Below are 12,715 nucleotides of genomic sequence, written 5' to 3' on the forward strand. Positions count from 1 at the left end.
TTGGGGGTTCTATGTTATTTTCTAGCAAAAAAAAAAAATGAATTTTACATGTAGGAGAGAAATGTCAGAATTGGCCTGGATGGGAAGTGGTTAAATCACATCGTTAATAAATTGTGAAAAATACAAAGCGCTGTGATGATTAAAATAGCCACAAACCAAAAATAAAAATTATATAATATATAAAATATAAACTGATCATATATAGGAAGGCTGCTATCAATAAAAGGTGCTCAATAATCCCTCATAAAAACGTGTAAAAATAATAATTGAAGCGCTTAACTCTATGATCAGAAAAAATGCATTGCTTTGCATCCCGCACATAAAATACAACCAGTGTAAAATTCAAACCAGTGTAAAATTTCAATTCTATTCCAAATATCACTTCTCGAAAGTCACGTGACGGTGATGCAACGCGTGGGAGGAGCCTAGATCGCATTCAGCAGACTGACACAGAGTGGTGCACTGCAGCGATCCTTTCTCTCGACCACAGCGGCTGACTGCTAATGCTTGATTCATACGTTCATATAACTACTGGGTGCATGTGAGTGAATCTCTGTGTGTTTTTGCTGGTGTACTGGATGGGGTTCATTGCGCAATGATTGTTTCCTTTGGTTTACATATAACTAACGGTTTGGCAAGCTGTCTTTGATGAAAACGGAGGTGGATGGCAGAAATGATCTAAATGACAAGCTGACACTCCAATTAAGCAATCGAAAACCACAATTGTTGGAACACTATTTATATCTCCATTTTAAACAGTCCTTTTATATATACTTTTTCCTTGTTTAAATCACATCACCTATTTATCTCCTATTTCTATGATCCTAATTTCAGGATTTTACTTTTATGGTGGATGATTATCTTTACTTAGATGTTTTAGCACCTTCACATATATATTTTTGTGTAATAATCACGATATTAGGATATTAGGGCGGCACAGTGGCGCAGTGGGTAGCACTCTCGCCTAGCAGTAAGAAGGGTCGCTGGTTCGAATCCCGACCACGACACTACCTGCCTGGAGTTTGCATGTTCTCCCTGTGTCTGCGTGGGTTTCCTCCGGGTATTCCAGTTTCCTCCCACACTCCAAAGACATGCTGGTAGGTTAATTGGATCCTGTCTAAATCGGCCCTAGTATAGGTATGAATGTGAGTTAGGGACCTTAGATTGTAAGCTCCTTGAGGGTATAGGGACTGATGTGAATGTATAATATATATATAATATATATATAAAAGCGCTGCGTAAATTGACGGCGCTATATAAGTACCTGAAATAAATAAAAAATAAATAAAAAGATATACCCTATTAGTTGTTTATGGTGATATTTGGAATAGAATTGGAATTTTACACTGGTTGTATTTTATGTGCGGGATGCACAGCAATGCATTTTTTCTGATTATAGAGTTAAGCGCTTCAATTATTATTTTTACACGTAAATCACATCGTTACAGCAGCGTTTTGGTCCATGCCTGATTAAGGCATTTTACAGGGCTCTGAAACATTGCTATCTGCTGTAATGATGTGATTGCTGATTAAAGCAGTTATAAACCTCTGGAAAAAAAAACATGCATCGCATACTAGCACATTATGAAATACCCACCTTAGAACGAAGCGCCCTCAGCGGCGCCCGGTCACCGCTGAGAGAGTTGACGTCTTCTCCCGTCCTTTCTTCCGGGATCACAGGCTCCAGTGCTGAGTGGCCAGGGCCACGATGACGTCACTTCCGTGCCCGCAGTTCAAGCAAGAAGCTCTAAAGTTCTGGCTTGGTATACCGAACCTTTAGAGTCCATGCACCGCTGATGTCAGCGGCTGCATGCAGGGTGAATATCTCCTAAATGGTGCATGTTTAGGAGGTATTCATTTTTCCTACAGGTAAGCCTGTAGGTAAAATGATCCTTTTTATAGGCTTACCTGTAGGTAAAAAAACAAAGCAGGGTTTACAACCGATTTAAAGCTTTGCACCCGTTCTGGAGATCCATGATGTGCTGGTGACATTGTTTTGCTCTGACTATTTACGGGGTCAGCCGGTGGTCGCCTCAGCACCCACTAACATGCACAGTCATTTCTACAGGAACGTGTGCGTTGGGAATTGTGCATTTGAATCTGTGATGTAACAAAAGAGGCACATTGCAGCAATGTTTTCAAGGTCACAGTAGCCCATGCCAGTGAGGCTAAGGCTCGGTTCTCACCGATTCAGTGTGGAATTCGCAGCTAATTCTGTGGGGTTTCCACACCGCATCAAAATCGCACACTGTTAATGCAAACCGCTGCAGGTGTGTATGTTAAATTAACGACACCCCGAAATCGGTTTGCAAAACGCTGTGCGATTTGCAGAATTGGATCACATGGGTGTGAACAGCCATGTGATCTGATTCTGGTGAAGCAAAAAAAAAGGGTCCTGCATGATTTTGGCACGGATGTGGTGCGATTTGAGCCATATAATTGAATGGCTCAAATTGCACTTCTGCAGAATCGCATGTGATTTAAACAGGAATGTGGTGCAATTCCTGTGCAAATCGCATGCGGTTCCAGCACTGCATCAGTGTGAGCGTAAATGTAAAATTCACTACCTAACAGTGTACTTAAAGATCACAGCTGAGAGAATGGGTACGGTGCGTCTGTCAGTGAGTGTTGCTCTTCACTGTTAATAACCAGTGTCACAATGAGCATCCATTACCATACTGAGAAAATAAGGAACCAGGGAAGGCGAAAAGATAAAATTTTAGCTTTAAGGCCCCATTCAAACCTGAGCATTTTATAGCTAAAGCTCCAAAACACTCAACATCCAAAATCCTATGGTTTTTAATGGTTCCTGTTCATACCTGAGTGTATTGTCGCATGAAGCTTGAATTTAAAAAAAGTAGTTGAGCTTCTTTTGATCCACAACCTTCAAACATTTGTGGCTCCAATAGTATTCAATTAAAATGCCTGAAAACTGTGCGGAAATGCAAACATTTTATTGCCTAGTAACTAGCTTTCCATTGGCTGAAAATAATAATAAAAAAGCCTCAGATGCCCGTAAAATAATGCATGTGAAGCAACCAAAAAAATGCTCAGCTCAATTGTGAACAGTGCAATTAGATTATGCAATTTTCTTTTCTGCAGCCACAGGTTTTGGGAAAGAAAATAAATGGACCCTTGACTGTGTTGATGGGGGAATCCCTCCCGTGGAGCTGTTGTGTTCTCCTGATGGGGAGAGTGCCTGGAGAACACAGTGATTATTGTTAGCAGCTATAGTTGCTGGCAATAATTGCATACTAGAAATCAAACTTGCTGGTAGTACCCAAGTCGATCGAATTAGGTAAATCAGCCAGCCCCTAGACGGATCAAATCTCAGCCGGTTCCTGCTGAACCAGCCGAGATTGAAACCATCTATGGCCAGTTTAGTAAGACTTATGCCACGTACACACGAGCGGACTTTTAGACCGGACTGGTCCAACAGACAATTCAACCATGTGTGGGCTTCATCGGACCTCCAGCGGACTTTTTCGGTCAAAAATCTGACGGACTTTAGATTTGGAACATGTTTCAAATCTTTCCGACGGACTCGAGTTCGGTCGAAAAGTCTGCTCGTCTGTATGCTAGTCCGACGGACAAAAACCGACGCTAGGACAGCTATTGGCTACTGGCTATCAACTTCCTTATTTTAGTCCGGTTGTACGTCATCACGTACGAATCCGTCGGACTTTGGTGTGATCGTGTGTAGGCAAGTCTGTTCGTTGGGAAAATCCGTCAGACCGTCGGACCAGTCCGGTCGAAAAGTCTGCCCTTGTGTACGCTGCATTATATGTACTTTGGCCTGTTGATTTCAGTAATGGTGGCTCATCGTACAAAGAGAATTGGGCAATATCCACTTTAACAGTTTAAAGTGACCCTACCATGAGAAAAGTACAAGTCTGCCATTGATGGATCTCTTAGAAAAATACCTGGCTGTATATGGCTTCAATGCCTTTACATCACAGGGGTTGATTTACTAAAAGCAAATAGGCTGTTCAGTTTGCAAGGGAATTTTCCCTTAGATAAGTGAATAAGATGAAGCTCTGCTGACTTTCATCATCCAATCATGTGAAAGCAAAAATACTTTTTTTTTTTTAAAACTTTCTGTGCTTGTGAATGGGTATTGTTTTCAAAGTGAATTTTCACCCCATTCACTAACCTAAAGGAAAATTCCCTTGCAAAGTGAAAATCCCTTGCAAAGCAAACAACCTTTAGTAAATCAACCCCATAGGCTCAGAACAAGCATGCTATAGATGAGTATCAGAATTCCATTTCTCTTTATACACCATGAATTTTAATGGCATCCCAGTCTTAGTCTGTAGGGTTCAATATTGAGTTGGTCCACCCTTTGCAGCTATAGGCAGTTGAGGTCAGGACTCTGTGCAGGCCAGTCAAATTCCTCCACCCCAAATTCGCTCATCCATGTCTTTATGGATCTTGCTTTGTGCAGCGGTACGCAGTCATGTTGAAACAGGAAGAGGTCATCCCCAACCAAATAAAATTGTTCAAAATGTCTTGGTATGCTGACCCCTTAGGTGTTCCCTTCACTGGAACTAAGGGGCCAAGTCCAACTTCTGAAAAACCCCCCCAACCCATTACCCCTCCTCCACCAATTGATTTAGACCAGCATGCAGTGTGCACCCAGCCAGTGAACCCAGCCTAAAACTTGTGGATAGCTTTCTCAGAAGAGTTGAAGCTGTTATAGCTGCAAAGGGTGGGCCAACTCAATATTGAACCCTACGGACTAAGACGCCATTAAAGTTCATGTGCGTGTAAAGGCAGGCGTCACAATACTTTTGGTACTATAGGGTATGTTCCAGGTAAGTGACTCATAAAGTGTTCAATCCATACTTTCCTCAAAGTCACTTTAAAATTAGCTGACAGGTTCGCGTTAATGGACAGATGTAGCTGGGGAATATTCTGTTTACCATATTCTGTTTTCGTCTTAGTAAGGATTTTTTCCACTTTTGAAATCTGTAGAAAAACAGATGAATGTTCCTAATGCTCAGTTGTTTTTTTTTTTTGCTGCTGCTGCTGTGACCTAAGAACCGACTGCCAGCATTACGTTGATTTTTGGTTGGAAACATCTTTTCATTCCTTATTAAGTGAGAGCTGACTAATGACTGCATATCAGCCGTTTCAAAATAATTCTACCTTTTTATCACTAAATATTGCCGGGAAAGGTTTTGGCAGGGAAATTATTAAAACGAGTGATTTCGTTTTATTACTTTACCCTGTCAGAGCCAGAGGACATTTGTGTCCATGCTTCCTCAGTTTGACAGCTTTAGCTTAAAACTAAAATAATTTGGGAATTCTGCAACCAGAAAATAAAGGGGGTGGGGTTGTTTTTATCTCTATTGCAGAAATAACATTACTTTCAGCTTCATTGGGCTTTAGGCCGGCTTCAAAAGTCTGTGATGCGTTAGCACACTTTGCGTTGAGAACCCATTTAGATCAGTGTGTGTGTAGGGGTACTTTTTTTTTTGTAGTGTTAGGCCCATTGTCATGGGTCAATACATGTTTCCTAGAGTCCCTGGGTATTCCTGAAATATGGACTGGATAGGGCTAAAAGAAGTATGGGTTTACATTTTTTTTTATACTAACCCAGGTGATACAATCGAATGCTGCATCTACCCCCTACAGCTTCAAAGAGTGAGAACTGAGCGATCAAAGACCGCTGATCGCTCAGTCTTCAGTGAGCAGAGAGCTTTTGACTGTCAGTCACCGACACTTTGCTGTGTCCCTCCAGCGATCACTGGAGCGCTGAGCTCTGCAGGGGGCAGGAGCAGCTGGCTCCTTCTTCTAGCAGCTCGCTGAGAGCCCCGTCAACTGACAGTATTCTTAAACCAAAGTTCACAGAGGAAAGAGAAGCAGGTTCTATGCAATGGTGTGACATAAAGGTGTTAATTGAGGCAAATGAGGCCGCTTTACAGATGACATTAGGAGCCATGTGTCGAGCTGCTGCCCATGAAGCCACCATGCCCCTGGTAAAATGTTCCGTCACCGCCTCTGGAGGGGCCAAGCCCTTAGCCCTGTAAGCCTGCTGAATAGACTGGATGATCCAGGCCACAATTGTTCTGGACGAAGCTTGCTTCCCTCTGTTAATTCCGGAGTGCAAGACGAACAGGTAGTCAGAACGTCTGAAGGAAGAGGTAACTTGTAGGTATTTCTTCAGTATTTTGCCTACATCCAGTGGATGCATTTCGGTAGGCTCGGTACCTGAATGTAGGTAGGACAATTTATTGTTTTTCATTGAACACCGAAGTAGCTTTCGAGTTTGAGCCAAGCATAGAAATGAGGACCACCCTGTCCGGGAAGAAAGTCGGAAAAGGCTCTTGACAGCCCAGAGAACTAATCTCGGAAACCCTTTTGGCCGAAGTGATGGCAACTAGGAAAGAACCTTTAGCCGAAAAATCCTTAATAGAGAGCGAAGTGAGTCCCGTGGTACTTAGAGTATTCAGAGAATCAAGGACAAGAGGAAGATCCCATTTGGGAAACCTCGGTTTTCATTGGGGCCTAAGTCTCGTTGCCCCTTAACCACTTCACCCCCGGAAGAATTTACCCCCTTCCTGACCAGAGCACTTTTTGTGATTCGGCACTGTGTCGCTTTAACTGACAATTGCGCGGTCGTGCGACGTGGCTCTAAACAAAATTGATGTCCTTTTTTCCCACAAATAGAGCTTTCTTTTGTTGGTATTTGATTACCCCTGCGGTTTTTATTTTTGCGCTATAAACAAAAAAAGAGCGACAATTTTGAAAAAATCGCATTATTTTTTGCTTTAATAAATATTCCCCAAAAATATATAAAAAAACAATTTTTTTTCCTCAGTTTAGGCCGATACGTATTCTTCTACATATTTTTGGTAAAATCGCAATAAGCGATTATTGATCGGTTTGCGCAAAAGTTATAGCTTTACAAAATAGGGGATAGTTTTGTGGCATTTTTATTAATAATTTTTTTTTTAAATGGCGGCGATCAGTGATTTTTATCGTGACTGCGACATTATGGCGGACACATCGGACATTTTTGGGACCATTGTCACATACAAATGCACTGATTCCTGTGTAAATGACACTGGCAGTGAAGGGGTTAACCACTAGGGAGGGGTTAAGTATGTCCTAAGGAATGTTTCTAACTGTGAGGGGGTTGGGCTGTGTGTGACACGTTACTGATCTCTGCTCCGATGACAGGGAGCAGAGATCCGTGACACTGTCACTAGGCAGAACGGGGAGATGCTTGTTGACATTAGCATCTTCCCGTTCTTCCTCCCTGTGAGGCGATCGCGGGTATCCCTGTGGCGATTGAGTCCGCGGGACCCGCGACCCGACTCGCGGAGCTTGCCGCGGGCGCGCCCGCTGACTGCCTCTTAAAGGGGAACGTACAGGTACGTGATTCTGCCTGTACGAGCCCTTCTGCCAACGTATATCGCCGTGAGACGGTCGGCTAGCAGTTAAAGAACTGCCGAATTAACGGGTGAACGGTCCATGACGTTCTGGAGCAGGCCGACAGAGCTGAGACTTAAACCCTGAGGGAGCTGATGGATAGAGACAGATCTAGTCCGGACTGGAGGAAGCTGAGAATATCCTGGATTCCGGGATCTCTACAAGACCTGCCAGCGGAGGAAGAGAATTCAACAAATTTGGCCCATATTCTCCCATAGACTTTATACGTGCTTGACTTTCTTGAGCTCATGAGAGTGGAAATTACTCCTGAAGCGCACCCGAGAGATTCCAGCCTCTCCCTCTCAAGAACCAGACCATCAGTCTCATTACTGCTGGACAAGGGTGCAGAACTGTCCCCTGAAAAAGAAGGTCCGGCCTGAGGGGAAGAGGCACCGGGTCCCTGAAGCTCAGCTGGGTCAGGAGGGCAAACCATGGCCTGTTCAGCCAGTAGGGCGATATTGCCACCACCTCGACTGCTTCCGCTTGAAGTCTCTGCAGGAACTTGAGGATGATCAGAAGCCGGGGAAAGGCATATGCCCTGTTGAAATTCCATTGATCTGTCAGGGTATCTATTCGGAAGGCCTGGCTGCAATGGCCCCATGTGTAATAATTGCTTATTTTGAAGTTGCAGGGGGACGCAAATAGATCCACTTTGGGATCGACTCCAAGGGACAGGATCCACTTGAACAACTGTGCATGGAGGGACCACTAGTTGTCCAATTGCTTGCGGGATAGAAAGTACGCTGGGATGTTCTGAGTCCCGGGGATAAAGACTGCCGAGATATTCGCTAGATTTCTTTGGGCCCAGGACATAATGGGCTTGACTTCTTGGAGCAGGGTAACGCTCCGAGTGCCCCCTTGCCTCTTCACGTAGGAGACCGCTGTGGTGTTGTCCATCCTCAATAACACTGATTTTCCTATCAGTAGATGAGTAAAGGTTTGAAGGGCGCGCCAGGCCGCGCGAAGTTCCAGGACATTCGAGCCTGGGTTGTGCAGACGGGCATCCCATCTGCCTTGTGCAGGTTCTGACCCGCATAGGGCTCCCCAGCCTGCACAGCTGGCATCGGACGTGACTATGACCCATGTGCGTTGAAGCCACCAGAAGAGGCTGTTCCTCATTGTTGGTGTTATGTAAATTAGTTGGTTGACATCCCCTGATTTCCATTGTTGGAGAAGCCCTGATTGAAAGGGGTGTAACCTCCACAGCGCCCACTTGACCATGGGGGTCGTAGAGACCATAGTGCCGACAATTTTCAGGCAATGGGAGGCCTTCAGGTGTGAGGAGCCCAAGGCCCGAGAGATTCTTTCCTGAATGACCGGGATCTTCTCTACTGGAAAGGAGATGGTGCCTTCCATCTATCGAACTGGGCTCCAAATTTCCAGACACTGGACTGGATCTAGATGGCTCTTTTCCAGATTTAGGAGCCATCTGAAATAGGTTAGAGTAGAGATAACCAGCTCTATTAGCTGCCCTCTGTCCTGGGACAGCACCAGGAAGACGTCGAGGTAATGGTACAGACGTACCCCTTTTGTTCTGATGAGGGCCACTACGGCCAGAAGAATTTTCGAGAAAACACGAGGTGAGGTTGTCAGACCAAAAGGGAGGCAAGTGAATTACAGATGTTTTTGCCCGACCTGGAACCGAAGGTACTTGCAAAATTTTTCTGCCACAGGTACATGAAAGTACGCGTCCTTTAGGTCAATTGAGATAAGCCAATCGCCTGGCTGCACAGCTTGCTGTATGCTAGTCAAAGTCTCCATTTTGAACCTCTCGTATTTTATGAATTCGTTTAGGTAAGTCAAATCTATCACCAGTCTCCATGAACCGTTTTTCTTTTGCACTAGGAAGATAGGGGAATACACACCCTGGAATTCTTCATTCTCCGGGACAGGCACCACCGCTCCCTGTGATTCCAGCGAATCCACATAGGACAGCAACACCTTCTTCTTTTCTTCTGACCGTGGTAGAAGGGTAGAGATTGATCTGGAGGGGGGGATACTGGTGAAGGACCATGTGTGGCCTGAGGAGACATGCCCACCCAGACCTGCCGGAAGCAAAGCAGACAAGCCCCCACCCAACCCGCCTGGGCAGGGCCCAATCTCAAAAGGACTTAGCTGGCTCGCGACCACTGGGCGCCTGTCTTTTGGCAGATTTCTGGAAGGGTACTTGCCCTCTGCTCCAATTCCTCCTGAAATCCTGTCCGGGCTTGTAGGAGTGTGCCTCTCTCGAACGCTCAGTGCTGTGTCTTCGCTGGGGCCTCTTCTGACCAAACAGACGCCTGTCCTGGGGCAGGAACCCCAACTTCCCACCCATAGCCCGAGTTATGGCACTGTCTAGCCTGTTACCAAACAACGAGGGCCCCTCAAAAGGGATCTTACACCAGGCTTGCTTGGATGCTGGGTCGGCAAGCCAAGGGTGCAACCACAAGGCCCGCTTGGCCGCAACCGAGGACAGCATAGACTGGACCAACAGATGGATAAGGACGATCGAGGCCTCCCCCAGGAAGGCCACTGCCAGCTTTAGCTCCTGGATTGCCGAGCCCCGGGCCAGATCTTCTGAGACTCCTCTAAGTACAGAGTCCACATTTTCCGTCCAGGCCTCCATGGTCTTGGACATGGCCGCAAGAGCCAAGGCTGGCTTGCAAGCCATCCCAGCCAGTCCATAGATCCTCTTGAGGTCTTGATCTATCCTTCTCTCAAGGCCGTCTTTGACAGGTACCGTGTCCTCTAAGGGAAGAGTGACATGTTTGGCTAGCCGCATCAGAGGTGCATCGACGAGGGGGGCATTATCCAGATGTTTCACTTCTTCAGTCTTGAAGGGGTATAATCTGGAGGTTTTATTTGACATAGAGACCTTGTCCACTTTACCCCATTCCTCGTCAAAAATGTCCTTTAATTCAGGAAGGAGCGTAAAATTAGAACGTTCCTTCCCCAGCTGCTTAAAGAACTTCCTCTGCTTTACTGGGGGAGTGGAAGAATCTTCCCACTTAAGGGCTTTTTTGACCGGCTTAATCAGTGGGGAAACCAGGGAGTAGTCGAAGCCTCCAATGAACTCATATCCCTCCATCTCGCTATGCGAGGAATCAGGGGAGGCATCATAGGGCTGGAATGATCCGGGATCCTCCTGGACCTCGTCAGCCAGGGAGCCATATATGGTGGTGGATAGGGATGAGCCGAACACCCCCCGGTTCAGTTCGCAGCAGAACATGCAAACTGACAAAAAGTTTGTGCGAACACCGTTAAAGTCTATGGGACCCGAACATGAAAAATCAAAAGTGCTAATTTTAAAGGCTGATGTGCAAGTTATTGTCACAAAAAGTGTTTGGGGACCCAGGGGACATATCAAAGTATCAAAGCAAAAAAAAGTTTTAAAAACGGACGTTTTTTCGGGAGCAGTGATTTTAATAATGCTTAAAGTGAACCAATAAAAGTGAAATATTCTTTTAAATATCGTGCTTGGGGGGTGACTATAGTATGCCTGTAAAGTGGCGCATTTTTCCCGTGTTTAGAACAGTCCCTACAGCAAAATGACATTTCCAAAGGAATTAAAAGTCATTTAAAACTGCGGCTGTAATGTATTGCCGGGTCCCGGCAATATAGATGAAAATCATTGAGAAAAACGGCATGGGTCCCCCCCCCCCCGCCCATTACCAGGCCCTTCGGGTCTGGTATGGATATTAAGGGGAACCCCGCACCCAATAAAAAAAAAAGTGGTATACAGACAGTCCCTGGGTTACAAACAAGATAGGGACTGTAGGTTTGTTCTTAAGTTAAATCTGTTTGTAATTTGGAACAGGTACATTTTTTAAGTGTAGCTCCAGCCAAACAATCTATTTTTAAGTTTTTTGGATAACATAGGGAAGGGTTATCACCCCTGTAACATTTGTTTTGCTGTCTGTGCCCCTGTCCAGAAGATTTCACCTCACTTTCTGTCCCAATGACAATTGGATTTTGAAAATTTTGGGTTAGCCCTCACAGTTACTCTTGGTGGGCGCTGGAATGGGCCCTGCTGTGAAATATTATATCAAGAATTGTAATAACATGCCCCTGTTAAACAGGGGCAGAAAAATTGGGCCTTTGGTGGTGGTGGGGGTGCCACAACACTGTAAGCCCTCACAGTTACTCTTGGTGGGCGCAGGAATGGGCCCTGCTGTGAAATATTATATCAAGAATTGTAATTACATGCCATTGTTAAACAGGGGCAGAAAAATTGGGCCTTAGGCAGTGGGGGGTGGTGCCCTGAACCAAAAATATTCTTAGAAGCTATCATCATGATGATTGAAGCGGAATAGGATAGTCACTCAGCATAGGCAGTCTTCAAGGGATCCCACATCCATAGAAAAATCAATCGGTTACATCAGCATCAGGTGCTTGGTAGCTGGTGATCCAAGACTGATTCATTTTAATGAATGTGAGCCGATCAACATAGTCTGTGGACAGGCGCACTCTGTGATCGGTTACAAAGCCTCCAGCAGCACTGAATGTGCATTCAGAAAGAACGCTGGATGCAGGACAGGCCAGTAGCTCAATTGCATATTGAGCAAGCTCTGGACCAGTGGTCCATCCTCAAGACCCAGTAACCCAGAGAATATTCTTTTGGAAAGGTCTCCAAGTCTGATCTTGCCCCTAGACATTCCTGCACCATGTAATTTGGCGATGGTTGCTGGAACCGATCCGACCTTGGCGCTGAGGACTGAAGAATTGTCTGAAGACATCGGTCATCCGGCCACCTTCTCCACAGCGCTTTCTGGGACTGAACGAAGCCTCAGCAACACGTTGTCCAGCACCAGGAAATTGTAACCTCCCAGGCTCTGGAAACGCATTGCGCAAACCTTTCTGCAAGGCCTCCTAAAGATGTTTCATCCCTCTGCGAAGGCTGGATAAGTTCTGCAACCTTACCCTTGTAACGTGGATCAAGAAGGGTTGCCAGCCAGTTATGATCCCTCTACTTGATACCACTGCGCTATAACACTATCATGAGTATCATATACAGTGATGATGTGAATAAAGGAAAAAAATAAATAAAAATGACAATAAAAACTGTGGACGAGTCCGTGGGTGAGGATAATTGGAAAAACACCATATAACTAGAGTCAGTTCATAATTCACCAGAAGATTAACCAGGGCGGTCTAATATACACCAAAGGGCAAGTGCACCTCCACCACACAGATTGCAAGCTTACCAGAAAGCAAGCTTTAAAAAGCCCATGACTGTAATCCAGCTGGGGTTCTTTATCCAGAGTGGCATTAACGGCACCTCCAGGCAGTTCAAATTGGA

At 45.3% G+C, this 12,715-nt stretch overlaps 1 protein-coding gene across 3 annotated transcripts in view; it reads left to right on the top strand.

Annotated features, from left to right (window-relative positions):
• The window catches only part of CCDC73 (coiled-coil domain containing 73), a 112,718-nt gene that overhangs the window by 30,228 nt on the left and 69,775 nt on the right, over positions 1–12,715 (top strand). The window contains exon 1 of one of the 3 annotated variants that reach the window (XM_073604481.1): positions 417–541. The exons of the other annotated variants lie outside the window; for them this stretch is intronic. The gene's annotated coding sequence lies outside the window, so the exon portion shown is untranslated. Of the gene's footprint in view, positions 1–416; positions 542–12,715 lie in introns of those variants that run through there. 3 annotated transcript variants of the gene reach the window in all.

Source organism: Aquarana catesbeiana, linkage group LG11 (assembly GCF_042186555.1).
Source record: "Aquarana catesbeiana isolate 2022-GZ linkage group LG11, ASM4218655v1, whole genome shotgun sequence".
Lineage (NCBI taxonomy): Eukaryota > Metazoa > Chordata > Amphibia > Anura > Ranidae > Aquarana > Aquarana catesbeiana.